The sequence below is a fragment of the Coenobita brevimanus genome, chromosome 88, assembly GCF_032717465.1.
Source record: "Coenobita brevimanus isolate Jiangsu-jjx chromosome 88, ASM3271746v2, whole genome shotgun sequence".
NCBI lineage: Eukaryota > Metazoa > Arthropoda > Malacostraca > Decapoda > Coenobitidae > Coenobita > Coenobita brevimanus.
In genome coordinates this window covers 32028297-32043202 of record NC_137041.1, presented here as the reverse complement: position 1 = coordinate 32043202, position 14906 = coordinate 32028297, and the positions used below count along the sequence as shown (strand labels likewise).

The following is a 14906-nucleotide window of genomic DNA, read 5'->3' as shown; positions in this document are numbered from 1 at the left end:
TGCGTGGCTTGAAGAACAGTGCCCCCGAAGAATACCACAGTACCCCCGACGACAGGGCAAGCCAAACACAGCTTAGTATGCCCGAAGATGTGCCGACGCCCCCACACGGACCCCACGGGGTAGCAGCCACCAGTCACCACCACTCCCGGCAACAGCGACATATGTCAGCCCGGGCCGTGCGCCCCTGTGTCATGCAGTCACCACGCCGCCGCCACCGTAGGAGAAGGACACTACCTTCACAGAGTGGAATTGTTTAGCCAGCTAGGGGTGGAGTTAAAACACTCCAGACGGCGCCCCTCTGGTAGAGACATTCTATGGTCGCTCAGAAAGTGTTCCGATAGAGACGATCTATGGTCGCTCCGGAAGTGCTCCGGTAGAGACGATCTATGGTCGCTCCCATCCTCGTGAGACGATCTATGGTCGCTCCGAAAGTGCTCCGGTAGAGACGATCTATGGTCGCTCCCATCCTCATGAGACGATCTATGGTCGCTCCGAAAGTGCTCCGGTAGAGATGATCTATGGTCGCTCCCATCCTTGTGAGACGATCCATGGTTGCTCCGAAAGTGCTCTGGTAGAGACGATCCATGGTCACTCCCATCCTCATGAGACGATCTATGGTCACTCCGAGAGTGTCTTGGTAGAGACGACCTATTGTCGCTCCCTTCCTCGTGAGACGATCTACTGTCGCTCCGAGGGTGTGCAGAGAGAGGTGAGTGGAGAGACGTCCCCACGGCAGGAGACTAGAGCCCAGGCTTCCTGTCCCAGAGTGACCCAGACAGGCCTCACAGCCTCCCCTGGTCTCTGTTCCCTACGCCTGGCTCTAGAGCAGATGCACCTGACGGACCCCAGTGGAAGTCGCTGCCACAGCCCTCCCCTGTCGGCACCCCTAGACGCTGGAGACCGCAGCCCACAGTCTCTCTCGGTTCTCCCCAGGACACCCGGGCGTAATCTCTCTACGCCCCCACGACGGCGGGACTTATCACAGAGGTTCCTGGATCTATTTGGCCCCAGTCCCGAGGGCCACACGCCTGAGCCAAGCCCGGAAGCTACGGGAAGCCCAGGACGCGAGAGGACGCCCTTACAAGTTATCCCGTGTCCTCTCGGTACGCCTCGCATTGGCGGTGCCCCTAGCCCGGCAGGACCGCCGACGACATGTTCCTGCCTATCCCCCTGATGAATACGTGTGATATTGTAGCACGAGTGATTTAGGTTAAGTGTGATTTCCCCTAATGTAAGAGTTGTGCAGTGATTTCATATAGTGAATATCGGGGTGAATAAGATCACAGTGAGAAGTTAAAGGACGAGAGTGTGGAACAATATCTGATTGACTATACGTGTGAGTGACATCCCTGTTATACAATTAATAAGCCTGTGCCGCCGGGAGATTCCCCTATAAAGACATACCCCCATTACTGTGAAGGAATATTGTGAAGGGAAGTATTAATGGTATTCTCTCCCTCCCCCACGCTACCCATAAATCTTGTTTACCACCCTCTCTCACTCCCATATCTCAAGTAAGTGTAAATCAAGAATAAAATCAATTACCAAAGTCTTTTGGCTAGTGGAAACCATATAAACTTCACGGCTAATATCTGCCGCCCTCCGGTATTACCATAACTTTCCCCTAGCCGTCACAAGTCACTCCACGCACCTCCCCTATCTCCTCCTAGTGAGACTCAATCCCCCTCCCGCGCCCCCGCGCGCGCCTATATTTACTGCACTCCTGATACACTAGGATTGTTTGTGTTGTCATTACTATCAGAGAAGCAAGTATCCTGCGAGATACACATATCCTAGATAAGGTTTTATATTGCTAAATTATTGTGCTGTCATATATGCTGATTTGTCCTGTGTCTGACTGTGGTAATATACAGTACGTGTAAAGGTTGTTGCCTAGAGTTTTTATGTCCTGCCTCTCTTTATTGCACTAGCTCCAGTCTCGAAAGAGGACCCCGCTCCACGTTAGGTGAAATAGGAACGAGAAGTCGAGCCTAATTTCACCTAGCATTACACCTTAAACCATTGGTAATGTGGGTAAATGTTCTCTAAGCGAGTGACCTTGGCTCCTCTTGCTGAACAGTCATTCAAAACACTTTTAAAATGATTTTGGCCAAGGAAAAAGCTACCCAAAATATAATATACCTATATTTATACAAAATTAAATATGATTGGTCACTATTTGGTAGTAAAGTACTGCTAACTACCACAGGCGGGCCTGGTCAGTATTGCCAGCTCAGTGCTGGCCACTCAGTGACTCAGGTGCTAGTTCCGAGGCTCGGGTGCTTGCACCCGAGAATTTCATTGGCTGAGAAAACCAATCTCATTTATCGGGTGCTGGCGTCCGAGGCTCGGGAGCGGGTGCCCGATTCGGGTGCATAGGCGACTGAGAAAACAACTGTCAGAGTCAACTACAGCGAGGTAGAAACACGTTAATTATTGGATAAAAGTGCAACTTATAGTGATATTCAAAGCCTACGCTATTGAATGAACATAGACTTTGACAGATCCCCCTGAAAATTAGTTATCAAATTATTAATTATTAAATATTAAATATATTTACAGAATGACGAGGAATCGTCCAGGGTGCGAATTGTCCTGACGGGGAATCGTCCATGTTTTGACGGCGAGTTGGCTGACGGCGAATTAACTTGACGGCGAATTGTCTCGGAACCGTTGTCATTGTTGTGGCATCAGCTGTATGTAATCATTGTTGTGGCGTCACCACAGATCCAAACATATCTTACGCCACCTCCCCCAGATCCCATGAGACGGGCTCCACACCTGGTGAATCTCCTGCCCCTCCACGTCAGTCTGTACCAAGGGCAACCTCCCACGCTTCCCCTTCTGCCAACCATACAGGTGCCCATTCTACAGGGTCCTTTGTGGACCTTCTGCTTACAGCCCTGTCCATGTACAAAAATGGACAGTCCTTTATAGACATATGTGTCAGCCTCCTGCCCCAGTTTCTCTCTCTACTCTCCCCTCAGTGATGGCTCCTTTACCTCTACGTAGATTCTTCCTCTGGAATGCCAGATCGCTCCCTTGGAAAACATCCGATTTCAAACGCACGGTAGCAGACCTCGTTCCAGATGTTATTGGTCTATGTGAGACTTGGTTAGCTCCACATCTCCATCTATCGCTCAGGGGTTTTACTGTATACCGAGCTGATCGTCAGGGTGTCAGAGGAGGTCTAGCTGTCGCATCAGGGAGGATGTGCCTAGCTCGGTTCTGCCATTGACCCGCCCCCCTCGAGGGGTGTTGGACGTTCTTGCGGTCTGCCTATCCCTTGTGCAGGGATGGATCACTGTGGCGGTTTGCTACAACCCATGCAAGGACATAGGCCTGGAAGAACTCCAGGCCTATCAAGACCAGCTCCCTTCACCATGCCTCCTCTTAGGTGATTTTAACGCGACACCCCCATTGGGATCCTTTCCTGACCCCGAGGTTCTGGAAGTAGGTCAGGAACTTCCCTCTTCCGGTTTCTGCTAGAAAGTGATCGCTTCACCCTGCTCACCCCATTGGGGCTACAGACCCGTATTGACCCGTACTCAGGCCTACCCTCCACACTTGATCTATATTTGGGGGATCCTTTTTTTGGAGGCTCAACCATCTGGACTAGCCCATATCTGGGGTCTGACCACCTTCCAGTTATACTAGATGTCTCCAATCTCTCCCCACCCTGCTCTGCTCCACCTCGTCCACATTGGATCCTCACACAAGGGTCCTGGTCCTCCTTTATGGCGACCCTTGATAACACTGGGCCTCCACCTGGAGAACCCATACATGATCGCGTGATGGACTTAAGATCCTCTGTGATCGCAGCAGGTAAGGCGACCTTCTGCAGGTCCTCAACACGTCTCCGAGGCACTGCCACGGTTCCTTGGTGGACAGAGGACTGTACCAGGGTTGTCCGGGCTAGGAGGTTTTCCTGGAACATCTGGTGGAGATGTCCCTGCCCTAGCCACTGAGACACTCACCGCCGTAGGGATGCAGAATGCAAGCGGACTCTCACCCGAGCTCGCCGTGCTGCCTGGTCTGCTTTCTGCTCAACCCTGTCATTCTCAAGCTCACCATCCCGGACCTGGTCCTTTATTCAGGCAATGAAGGGTCGCCTTACCACCCTTTCGTATCCTCTGGTAAAGGAGGGTAATCTTCTGGTAGGCCTCCAAGACAAGGCTACCTTACTGGTTGCCTTCTTTGGAGCTAGACTTGGCTCCCCAGCTCCACTTCCAAATCTTCAACACCTACTCAGGGTCACTCAGGCAGGCATCTCCTCCTCCCCCTCAGCAGGCTTAGCCTCTCCTTTTACCCAGGCAGAACTCTCCTCTGCTCTGCGGACCCTACTACCAAAGAAGGCATGTGGGCCAGATTTAGTACCTAACGAATTTCTGATTCATCTCCCTGTCCACCTTCAAATGGCGCTCTTAGACATCTTTTTAACAACAGCTGGGCATCAGGGATATTCCCATCTCACTGGAAAACCTCCCACCTCCTGCCCTTCCCCAAGTCGGGGAGGGACCCCTCTTCTCCGGCTTCTTACAGACCAATTGTACTGCTCTCCAATATCGGGAAGGTACTTGAGAGGATGGTGTGCCGTCGGTTCTCCTGGTGGCTGGAGCACAATAGCTGCATGTCTGATGTACAATGTGGATTCCGCCCAGGGAGAGGGACATCTGACATCTTCCTCCAGTTTGACCATCATGTCCACCAGGCATCCTGTCATAAGAAGATACTCCTGGCTGCCTTCGTGGATCTCCAGGGGGCTTTTGATTCTGCCTCCCATGATGGGATACTGTACAAGTTGTGCTGTCTTGGCATCACAGGCTCTGCACTGGCCTGGGTGCAAAGTTTTTTGGAGGAGCGATCCTTTCGTGTTTCCCTTGGGGGTACATACTCTTCCCCTACCCCAGTCAGGCAGGGAGTGCCACAGGGATCATGACTCAGTCCCTTACTTTTCAATGTCCTGATGTATGACCTCCCTCATCTTCCTGGAGTATCCACCTTAGTCTATGCAGATGATGTCTCAATCGTCTGCAGTGCTGCCTCCCTATGGGAGGCCCAACATCGCCTCCAACAGGCTGTGGATGCCTTTGCCACCTGGGCCGCAGATTGGGGGCTAACAGTCAATGCACCCAAGAGTGCTCTTATGTACTTTGGCCAAAGGAGGCTCCCCTCCATGCCGACGATTCAGCTAGCTGGAGAACCTCTCACCCTCCGGACTCGGCACAAGTTTCTGGGCCTCCATTTGGACAGTCCCCGTCTCACCTGGGCCCCCCATATTGACCATCTTCAATCGGCATGCCTTAGGCACCTGGACATCATAAAGTGTGTCGCAGGAGCTCGCTGGGGTGCTGATTGAAACACTCTACTCAGACTATATCTGGCCTTCATCCGCAGTAAAATCACGTACGGCACCATCCTTTATGGATCAGCTGCCCAGACCCACCTAAAGAAGTTGGATGTTGTCCAGAACATGGCACTTTGCATTGCCCTAGGTGCCTTCAAGTCCACCCCAATTATTTCGCTTCATGCAGAGTCAGGGGTGATGCCCCTTTCCATCTACCGCATGGAACTGGACTGTCGGCTGCTTCACCGTATTTCGGCCCTTCCCTCCAGCCATCCGGTCTCCTCCCTTTATCGCCTCTCCACAGTCCTTCGTCAGCCCCCAGCTTGGCCGCGAGTGAGGTTACCGTACATAATCCGCAGCATCCGAGCCTGCCACACCCTGTCTCTCGATCTGCCCAGGCCTACCCCAGTGGCCCCTCTCTCCCCAGAGCCACCTTGGAAGGATTTGTCTCCATATGTCTCCCCCTACTTCCCAGTACCGTTCTCGAAGTCGACAGATGCAGTCTTGGCACGGCAGATCTTTTACAGCTTGGTCTCCTCGGTTTATAAGGACTTCCTGAGAATTTACAAGGATGGGTCGCACTCCCCTCCATCTTTCTTTGCCTCAGCGGCTTATTTTGAAGATCTTTCCATATGCCAAACTTGGTCGTTCAGCGGGCGGTACGATGTCCTAACCACAGAACTCATAGCCATCCTCCAGGCCCTTGAATTTATCCGGACTTTCTTCCAGCCTCAATCGGTAGTCTTATACACCGACTCAGTCTGCACTTACCCTCCTTCTCTCGGATCGTCCAGTGACTCATGTCAAGACTGTCCATGCTATTATGGAACACCTCCTTTTCCTTGTTACTCCTCCCTGGTACCTCCACCTTCAGTGGATTCCCTCACATGTGGGCATCCGTGGCAACGAAATAGTAGATGCAGCAGCAAAACGGCCACTGACATACAGTACACTGGTCCATGTGACGCCAGATAGTGCCACATTCCCTAAACTTGCACGTAGCGCCTGCATATCGCACTGGAATGCGCACCTAGCAACCACCCTACCTGCCTCCCACTTGGGGCGTTTTCGCTCTGACTCCTTTGAACACCCTTGGGCACGCCATCCCTGTAGAGACATTGATGTAGCCATCACCAGGTTACGGTTGGGCCACACAGGCCTTGCAAGCCACCTGTACCGTTTGGGTATGATAGAGCATCCATGGTGCCAGTGGTGTCCTCAGGTTGAAGAAACCATAGAACATTTCATGTTATGGTGTCCTAGGTTCCACTCGCTTTGCACCCTTTTGCGGGAACGTTTGGCATCTCCCCTGTGGCGGGGGGGACACAACCTGGCCGCACTATGGGGTGGTACTACTACTCTGCGGCCAGGTTGTGTTAGGAAGAATACTGCCACCGTATTCCCTGCGTGTCGTAAAAGGCGACTAAAAGGGGCGGGGTGAGGGGACTAGGGACCCCCTCCTCTGTTTTTTAGTTCCTAAAAAGAGACAGGCCAGAGAAAGGGATGGGGGATGGAGTTATCCCCGTACCCTGAAGATTGGGTCTATGAATGTGCGTGGATGTAGTACAATTGAGGCTAAAAGGGAGGAGATTGGGAGAATGTTTGTGAGAAGAAAGTTGGATGTGTTAGCTTTGAGTGAAACCAAGATGAAAGGGAAGGGGGAATCTATGTTTGGAAGTGTGAATGGAAGATTGTCAGGTGTTGATAGAGGAAGGGCAAGAGAAGGTGTGGCCTTGTTAGTGAGTCTGGAAGTACAGCAGTGTGTGATTGAATGGAAGGAGGTGTCATCGAGACTGATGTGGGTGAAAGCGAAATTTGAACGTGAGTTGTGGGTGTTTGTGAGTGCATATGGGCCTGGTAGTGAAAGGGATGAACAAGAGAGGGAGTCTTTCTGGAATGATGTTGATGAGTGTCTGCAGAGTTTTGGAGCGAATGTGAATGTGGTAATGATGGGGGATCTGAATGCTAGAGTGGGAAATGTAGCAGTTGAAGGCGTAGTTGGTATGCATGGTGTGCCTGGAAGAAATGAAAATGGGGAACGAATGATAACGATGTGTGTTGAGCGAGAGATGGTGATTGGGAATACGCTGTTTAAGAAGAAAGATATTTATAAGTATACATGGGTGAGACAGGAGGGTGGAAGGGTTGTTGATAGAGCCTTGATGGACTATGTGGTTGTGTCCAGGAATGTAATAGGAAGATTGTTGGATGTGAGAGTTCTGAGAGGGGAGGGTGGAGGTATGTCTGACCACTACCTGGTGGAGGGAAAGTTAAGAGTAGGTAAGAGATGGGTGAGAGCTAGGAGGGTTAGGTGTGGCAGGGAGGTTTTGAAAGTGAGTGAGTTGGATAAAAAGAGAGAAAAAGATAGAGTATCAGGAGAAATTGAAAGATGAGTGGAACGCAGTGAAAGATCGGGAAAATGGCAGCGTGGAGGAGGAATGGCAGTTGTTTAAGAGTGCTGTGGTGGGGCATGCAGAAGAGGTGTGTGGTGTGAGATGTGTGGGTGGTGGTGTAAGAAAAGGAAGTGAATGGTGGTGCGAGGAAGTAAGTATGGCTGTGGCTGAGAAGAGACGTGCATATGAAGTGTGGCTGCAGAGGAAGGATGAGATGTCATATGAAAGGTATAAGGAAAAGAGGAATAGAGCGAGAAGGGCTGTGCGTATTGCTCAAGTGGCAGCAGATGAGAGGTGGGGTAGGCGACTGACAGAGAATTTTCAACAGAATAAGAAAATGTTTTGGAAGGAGGTGAAAAGGGTGCGAAAGGGAGAGTCTAGAGAGGAAGAACGAGTAAAAGCAGAGGATGGAAGGATGTTAATTGAGATGGATGCAGTAAGGAAGAGATGGGCAGAGTATTTTGAAAGATTGTTAAATGTAGAGGAGGAAAGGGTGGCTGAGATTGCGGTGGATAGAAGGGTGCAAGGAATAAATGTGTTGGGAGAGTTGAATGATTCTTTGATCACGAAGGAGGAAGTGGAGAAGGCAGTAAAGGAGATGAAAACAGGGAAAGCTGCAGGTATGGATGGGTGTGCTGTGGAATGCCTGAAGGGTGGTGGAGTGACTATTGTTGACTGGTTAGTAAGATTGTTGAATGTGTGCTTTGAGAAAGGTATGGTGCCAATTGACTGGGCAAGTGCTTGTGTGGTCCCGTTGTATAAAGGCAAGGGTGATAAGTATGAATGTACTAGCTTTAGGGGTATAAGTCTGTTGAGTGTTGTAGGTAAAGTGTATGGTAGAGTATTAATTATGAGAGTTAGAGATGGTACAGAGGGAGTGATTAGTGATGAGCAGTGTGGCTTTAGGAGAGGGAGGGGATGCGTTGATCAGGTGTTTGCTGTGAGACAAGTGTGTGAAAAGTATTTAGCGAAAGGCAAGGATGTGTTTTGGGCATTTATGGATTTAGAGAAAGCGTATGATAGAATTGATAGGGAGGCTTTGTGGACTGTTTTAAGATTGTATGGACTTGATGGTAGGTTACTAAAAGGGGTGAAAAGTTTTTATGTAAATAGTTGAGCGTGTGTAAGAGTGGGAAATGCTGTGAGTGATTGGTTTCCCGTGAGAGTGGGGCTGCGACAGGGATGTGTGATGTCGCCTTGGTTGTTTAATATTTACATGGATGGTGTTGTAAAGGGAGGTGAATGCAAGAGTTTTAGGTGGTCTGAGTCTGGTAAATGTTGATGGAGGAGAGTGGAATCTGAAGCAGCTGCTGTTTGCAGATGATACTGCACTGGTGACTGATTCAGAGGAGAGATTGAGACAGTTGGTAGAGGAGTTTGGAAGGGTGTGTGAAAGGAGGAAATTGAAAGTAAATGAGAATAAGAGTAAAGTGATGAAGTGTACGAGGTTGATAGATGGTAGGGGGATGAATATAGTTTTGAATGGTGAGTTGCTTGAGGAGGTAGATTGTTTTAAATATCTAGGGTCACATATTGCTGTGGATGGAAGAATAGATGCAGAAGTGAAGTTTAGAATAAATGAAGTAGGAAAGGTGCTGGGAGGAATGAAAAAAGTGTTTAAATGTCGTTCGCTTAGAATGGATGTAAAGAGAAGGCTGTATGAGGGTGTTGTGGTACCGACTGCATTATATGGGGCTGAAACATGGAATATGGGTGTAGCAGAGAGGAAAAGTTTGAATGTAATGGAGATATGTCTGAGGAGTATGTGTGGAGTGACGCGTATGGATCGAGTGCGAAATGATGAAGTGCGAAGGAGAACTGGAGTTGTTCGGGAGATGGCTGGTAGAGTTGAGCAGAGGGTGTTGCAATGGTTTGGGCACATGGAGAGAATGGATAATGAGCGATTGGTGAAAAAGATAACTAGATCTAATGTGAGAGGTGTAAGGCTGAGAGGAAGACCACGAATAGGATGGATGGACAGTGTGAAGAGAGCGCTGGATGCGAGAGGGATGTCTGTTGAGCAAGGAAGAGTGGCTGTGCGTGACAGAAATAAATGGAGAGAAATTGTGAATGAATAAGTGATGACGCAGCCCTGAGGGGATATTCTCCCGCATTTGGTCTGATCAGCTAGTCAGGTCAGGTGCGGGTAAGGGGATGGGTCTGTTATGATGTGGCAGGGGTAAACCAGTTCTGCTGTCGGGCCCTGCTGCGGATGTCACTGATTGCATTGCGCAGTTGACCCTTGTGCGGTGTGATGCGGTGAGGATCTGTCCGTTCTCGCCTTTGGAGCTAAGATGCGAATGAATGTGTTTGAATGGATGAGTAAATGGAGAGTGAGTCGTCCTGTCTCGGCTACCTCCCTTTCCTTGGGGGAAGCAGCCTAGGTATATAGATAGATAGATAGATAGATAGTTTGGCATCTCTGGGAGTTCTCAGTTTGTCTCTCCACACACTCCTGGGAGGCGGTATTGGGGACCCTCGGTTACGAGAACAGGTTGTGAGGTGCACGTCTGACTTTATCCGAAAATCTAGACAGCTCTCCCGCATTTAATGTGAGGCCCTAAGCAGTTTGCATTGGCAGGGCATTGGGCCATTGTACTGGCCGTGGCCCTTAAACCCACAAGAAGAAGAAGATTGTTGTGGCGTCAGCTGACTGTAATCATTGTTGTGGCGTCAGCTGACTGTAATTATTGGTGAGGTGTACTTGATCGTTTCCCCGTTAGTACGATCGTATGGAGGGTGTTCACTGCGTCATTCAAGGATAGACACCACCAGTAAGATACTGTGTTATTCATGTCTAATATGCTAAATTAGAAATGTATACAGAACTGATTAATTCGTTACCAAACGGGCGCGGCCTTCCCTTATTTTCTATTGAATGTTTCCTGGATTACCACAGCTACTGGGGATTTTTATAAACTTACTTCTGAAAGCTATAAATGAGGATTTAGAAAGCGTAAATATTTCGTCGTCTGCCAGTAGCCGGCCGTACTTAACATTCATGATGCACATTTTTAGATTAGAAAGCTAGCTGTTAAACGCAAGTGAGGTTGGATTAAATATTGGTTTTCAGCCCATACTGCTTTTTCCCGTGAAACCTAGGCTTTTCTGATGGTTTTTGATGTGATTCATTCGATTTTGAGCATCATTTCCGTCAAAAATGACCAGATTTTGAGATAAGATCCTCCCCTGTCCTCCAGCAACAATGGGGGATATTGGGGAATCGGGGGTTTTAGGGAGGGGAGAAACACAGAAAATGTTTTTTTCCGAGTGAAATGAGCTGATAACTGAATCGTATAAAAAACCATAGGAAAAAACAAGGTTTCGTGGGTAAAATACGAAGCTCAAACCTAACCCAATATAAAACTAACTGAACCTTACCTAAAACCTAACTGAACCTAACCTAACCCAACCTAACCTAACCTAACCTAACCCAACCTAACCTAACCCAACCTAACCCAACCCAACCTAACCTAACCCAACCTAACCAAACCTAACCCAACCAACCTAACAAACTAAAAGCAACCTATGCATACTTCTTCTTACCTTGTCAGAATCTGTGTCCTCACTGATGGGGACAGCGAGTGCAGGGACCTAAGAAATTCAATGCCTAAATCGTTGTATTCAAAGCACCTTTGAAATAACGCGGCCAGGAACCGAGAGACACGAGCTGCACTGGACTGCCATATCTACTCTGATTTTGAAATGAAAGCAGGGGGAGCAGCACAAATGTTTATTGGCTGTAGGTGATCAAGGTGACAGCTGTGATTGGCTTGCTTTGTGCTGGTGTTGAGCTCAGTTAGTACCGAATTTCATTGAGCCAGGAAGTCATCCTAGCTGGGTTGGAAGGGGGAGGATGGGGTGGGGGTACCCAAATATTACTATATCTTCCTTAAAACTGATTTGTGACAGAAGTATATAAGGAAAATGTTGGTGAACTTGAAGAGATTAGTGTGCAGAACAAATAAAATCGACAGGAATGATTATGGGCTGAAAATCGATATTATCCAATTAGATTAGGTTAGGTTTGGCTAGGTTAATTTTAGTTAAATCACTATGTTTGTGGTATTATTTTACAAGTTGCCAATAGGCGGTTCAGGGATATTACCTGCATAAACTCATAGTATGATACCTTACTCTAAGGTAAGCATTCCGCTGCAGCAGGTTAGGATATGTCCAGAAAAATATACTGCACAACCTGGGGGGTGTATTGGCAACTTGTAAAAATTTACCAAGTTTGCCATCGTTTTGACACAGGACACATTGACGTGTCCATTTGGAACAATGGTTGGTAAACTGTGCGTGCAGTTGGAGAGACCATCGGTAAATGTTGCCGTGGGCGACCTGGCCACTTCCTTGACAGCCCAGAAAAAGGTATACTGTATTTTGTCTTTTTCCAATCACTTCATGCAGTGACAGTTCATTAGTTAACCATCTGTGTTGCATATGTACCGAAATTACTTACCTTGAGACCGAGTTTGCTAACGGCCATGCCACGTTGAGTACACCGCTTCCTGTCCGATCAGCGAAGTTAAGCAACGTTGGGTCTGGTTAGTACTTGGATGGGTGACCGCCTGGGAACACCAGATGCTGTTGGCATCCCTACGTGTCAAGTGGGGTTGGTGGAGGATTAGTGCCCCTCCCTGTAAAACAATTAACTCTAAGCCCTTGACCACCCCGTTTGGGATACATGGCGTCTGGCAATGGATGGATGGAGACCGAGTTTGTTATAATGTAAGTGGAATTGCCGTGCCTGTTTGGTAAAGAATTACCACACCCTGCAAGCTTGTTTGGATCAGGTTTGTTTTAATGTTTCATTCTTTTTCAAAGAATTTTTAAGCTCTTGTCAGTTTTTGTGTGGTGTAGCTAGTAATTATAAGCATACTACAGTTTAACGATGTAATTGGTTAGGTAAAACCCCATCATTCGGCGGGGTATCATATATCAGGGTACTTTTAACATGTATTGTGGAGCAATTACCAGCCTTGGGTTCCCCCCAAACCAAGTCCAAAACCCACTCAAATGAGCCCCAAAACAAGTTTAAAGCCAATCTAAATGGCCTAACAGATGTTAAGGAAGCTAACCTAAGCCTACGCCTGTAAATAACTCACTAAAACCAACAAATAAAATCCGAAAATTATCAAATATAAGCCAGGAAAAAACTAAAGCTTAGTAAACTGTACCCCAAAATGACAATGTTCACCCCACCTATGGCTAAAACACATTAGACTAAGCTAAGTCTAAAAACAGTTTATAAATCAACCCAAACACTCAATTTTAGTCTAAAATATCATCAAAATCGGCAAAAACAAAACAAAACCCCATTGTCAAACTGGGGTTTGGCCATCGTTAGGTGGGGTATGATGATATTTCTACCCCCATTGTTAAGCCAGGGTATCGCATCTAGGGTTATCGTACATTAAACCCTCATTATACGATGTCTCTTTGTACGATATTTCGTTTATACAATGTCAGAATTTTAGTACCCTATGCCCACTATACAATGGGAATGATTTGCAACAATGATGGATCATCCGCGGCTCAGTGAACAGCGAATGTGCAAACGCAACAAAAACGTCCTCACACTGTCGGCATTAGACCACACACACTTGTCCACCGGTCCAGCCTCATTAGCCAGCCCTGCCCAGCCAGGCAGTTCTGACATTGATGAGTGAGGGCTGTGAGTCACTGTGACTGTGAGGCCGAGTCGGGACAATTCGCCGTCAGGACGATTCCCCATCATTTATTTACGTATCAGTTTATTTAGCAAGTACACTAGTTTTTTAATTATGTAAGTTATAAAAGTGATGGTGGTTTAATGTTTATATAGTAAATGTAAAATATGGCATCAAATCATGGGCATTAAATGAAAAATAATAATATATTGAATCGTGAATCAGCTGATTTATGATCGATCCTTCATCTTAGCATAAGGCTACATACGAGACATTGGCATTTATATAAATGCCTAATTACCTTAAGTGAATGATCGACATACTTTGGAATTATACAAATGATCTTCATGTTACGTCTGTATAAATGTTTCAGGATATTTCGCCATCAAGTCAATTCGCCATCACAACAATAACAAGACAATTCGCCATCGGGACTTTTCGTCGTCAGGATGATTCCCCGTCGTTTATTTTCATATCAGTTTATTTAGGAAGTACACTAGTTTTTTAGTACTGTACTTGTACCTCTTCAAAATCGTTTTAAAATATACCCAGGATGTTGTAGTACCAATGGAAATTAATGAAAACAGCTGTGGGTGATGCTAGAACATAATTCAAAGTCAACTACAGCAAGGTAGAAACAAGTTAAATATTGTCTAAAAGTGCGACTTACAAATGATATCCAAAGCCAATGCTATTGAATGAAAATAGACTTTGATAGATCCCCCTGAGAATTAGTTATTGAAGTATCAGTTAATCAGTAATAAGTATGTTTATAGAATGATGGGGAATTGTCCTGACGGGGAACGTCTATATTATGACGACGAATTGTCAACTTCATGGCGAATTGTCTAGGAACCACATAAACAACCGTTGCTTGCTTCAGTAAAGGTAAGATCTACTGTATACTGTAGTTTTCATGCTTTTTTCTCTTTTTTCACTATTAATGTGTTACTTTAAATGTTTAAACATAAGGATATTTCATGTATGTGAGTGCTAAGGTGTGTGTATGTGAGAGTTAAGGCACGTCTGGGAACGTATCCCCATTGACTCCATGTTCTAATGGGATTGCTATACGATGGATTGCTTTACGATGGGGTTTTCAGGAACAGAACCCCATCGTATAATGAGGGTTTACTGTATATCGAGGTATTACTGTATCCAGTTAAACATATGTTTTACTTGGACCAGTAGAAGGACCTTACCAATTCATTTCATATTCCTTCAGTTTGTTTTCTGTATTATTATGACTGTTTTCAGGGTGGTAAATTACCTTTTCCTGCAGAAAATTTCCCACTTTTTATCATCATGTTCCTAAAGCCGTACCTACGATTGTTTGTCTTACTGTATGTACTTGAAGGTGGTTTTTATTTCCCAACTTTACAACTAGAGGCTAGGTTAGGTTAGGTTAGATTTAATTAAATTATTAGGTAGCTAAATGGCCACCCCTTATGGGCTTATGGCGTCTGGCAATAGATAGATAGATTAGGTAGC

General features: G+C 46.9%; 1 non-coding gene across 1 annotated transcript; it reads left to right on the top strand.

Annotated features, from left to right (window-relative positions):
* The first annotated feature begins 12220 nt into the window (after positions 1-12220).
* On the top strand, positions 12221-12339 carry LOC145411262 (5S ribosomal RNA). Its single transcript, XR_013899389.1, has one exon. It is a non-coding gene; the product is annotated as a 5S ribosomal RNA (ribosomal RNA).
* Positions 12340-14906: the final 2567 nt, after the last annotated feature.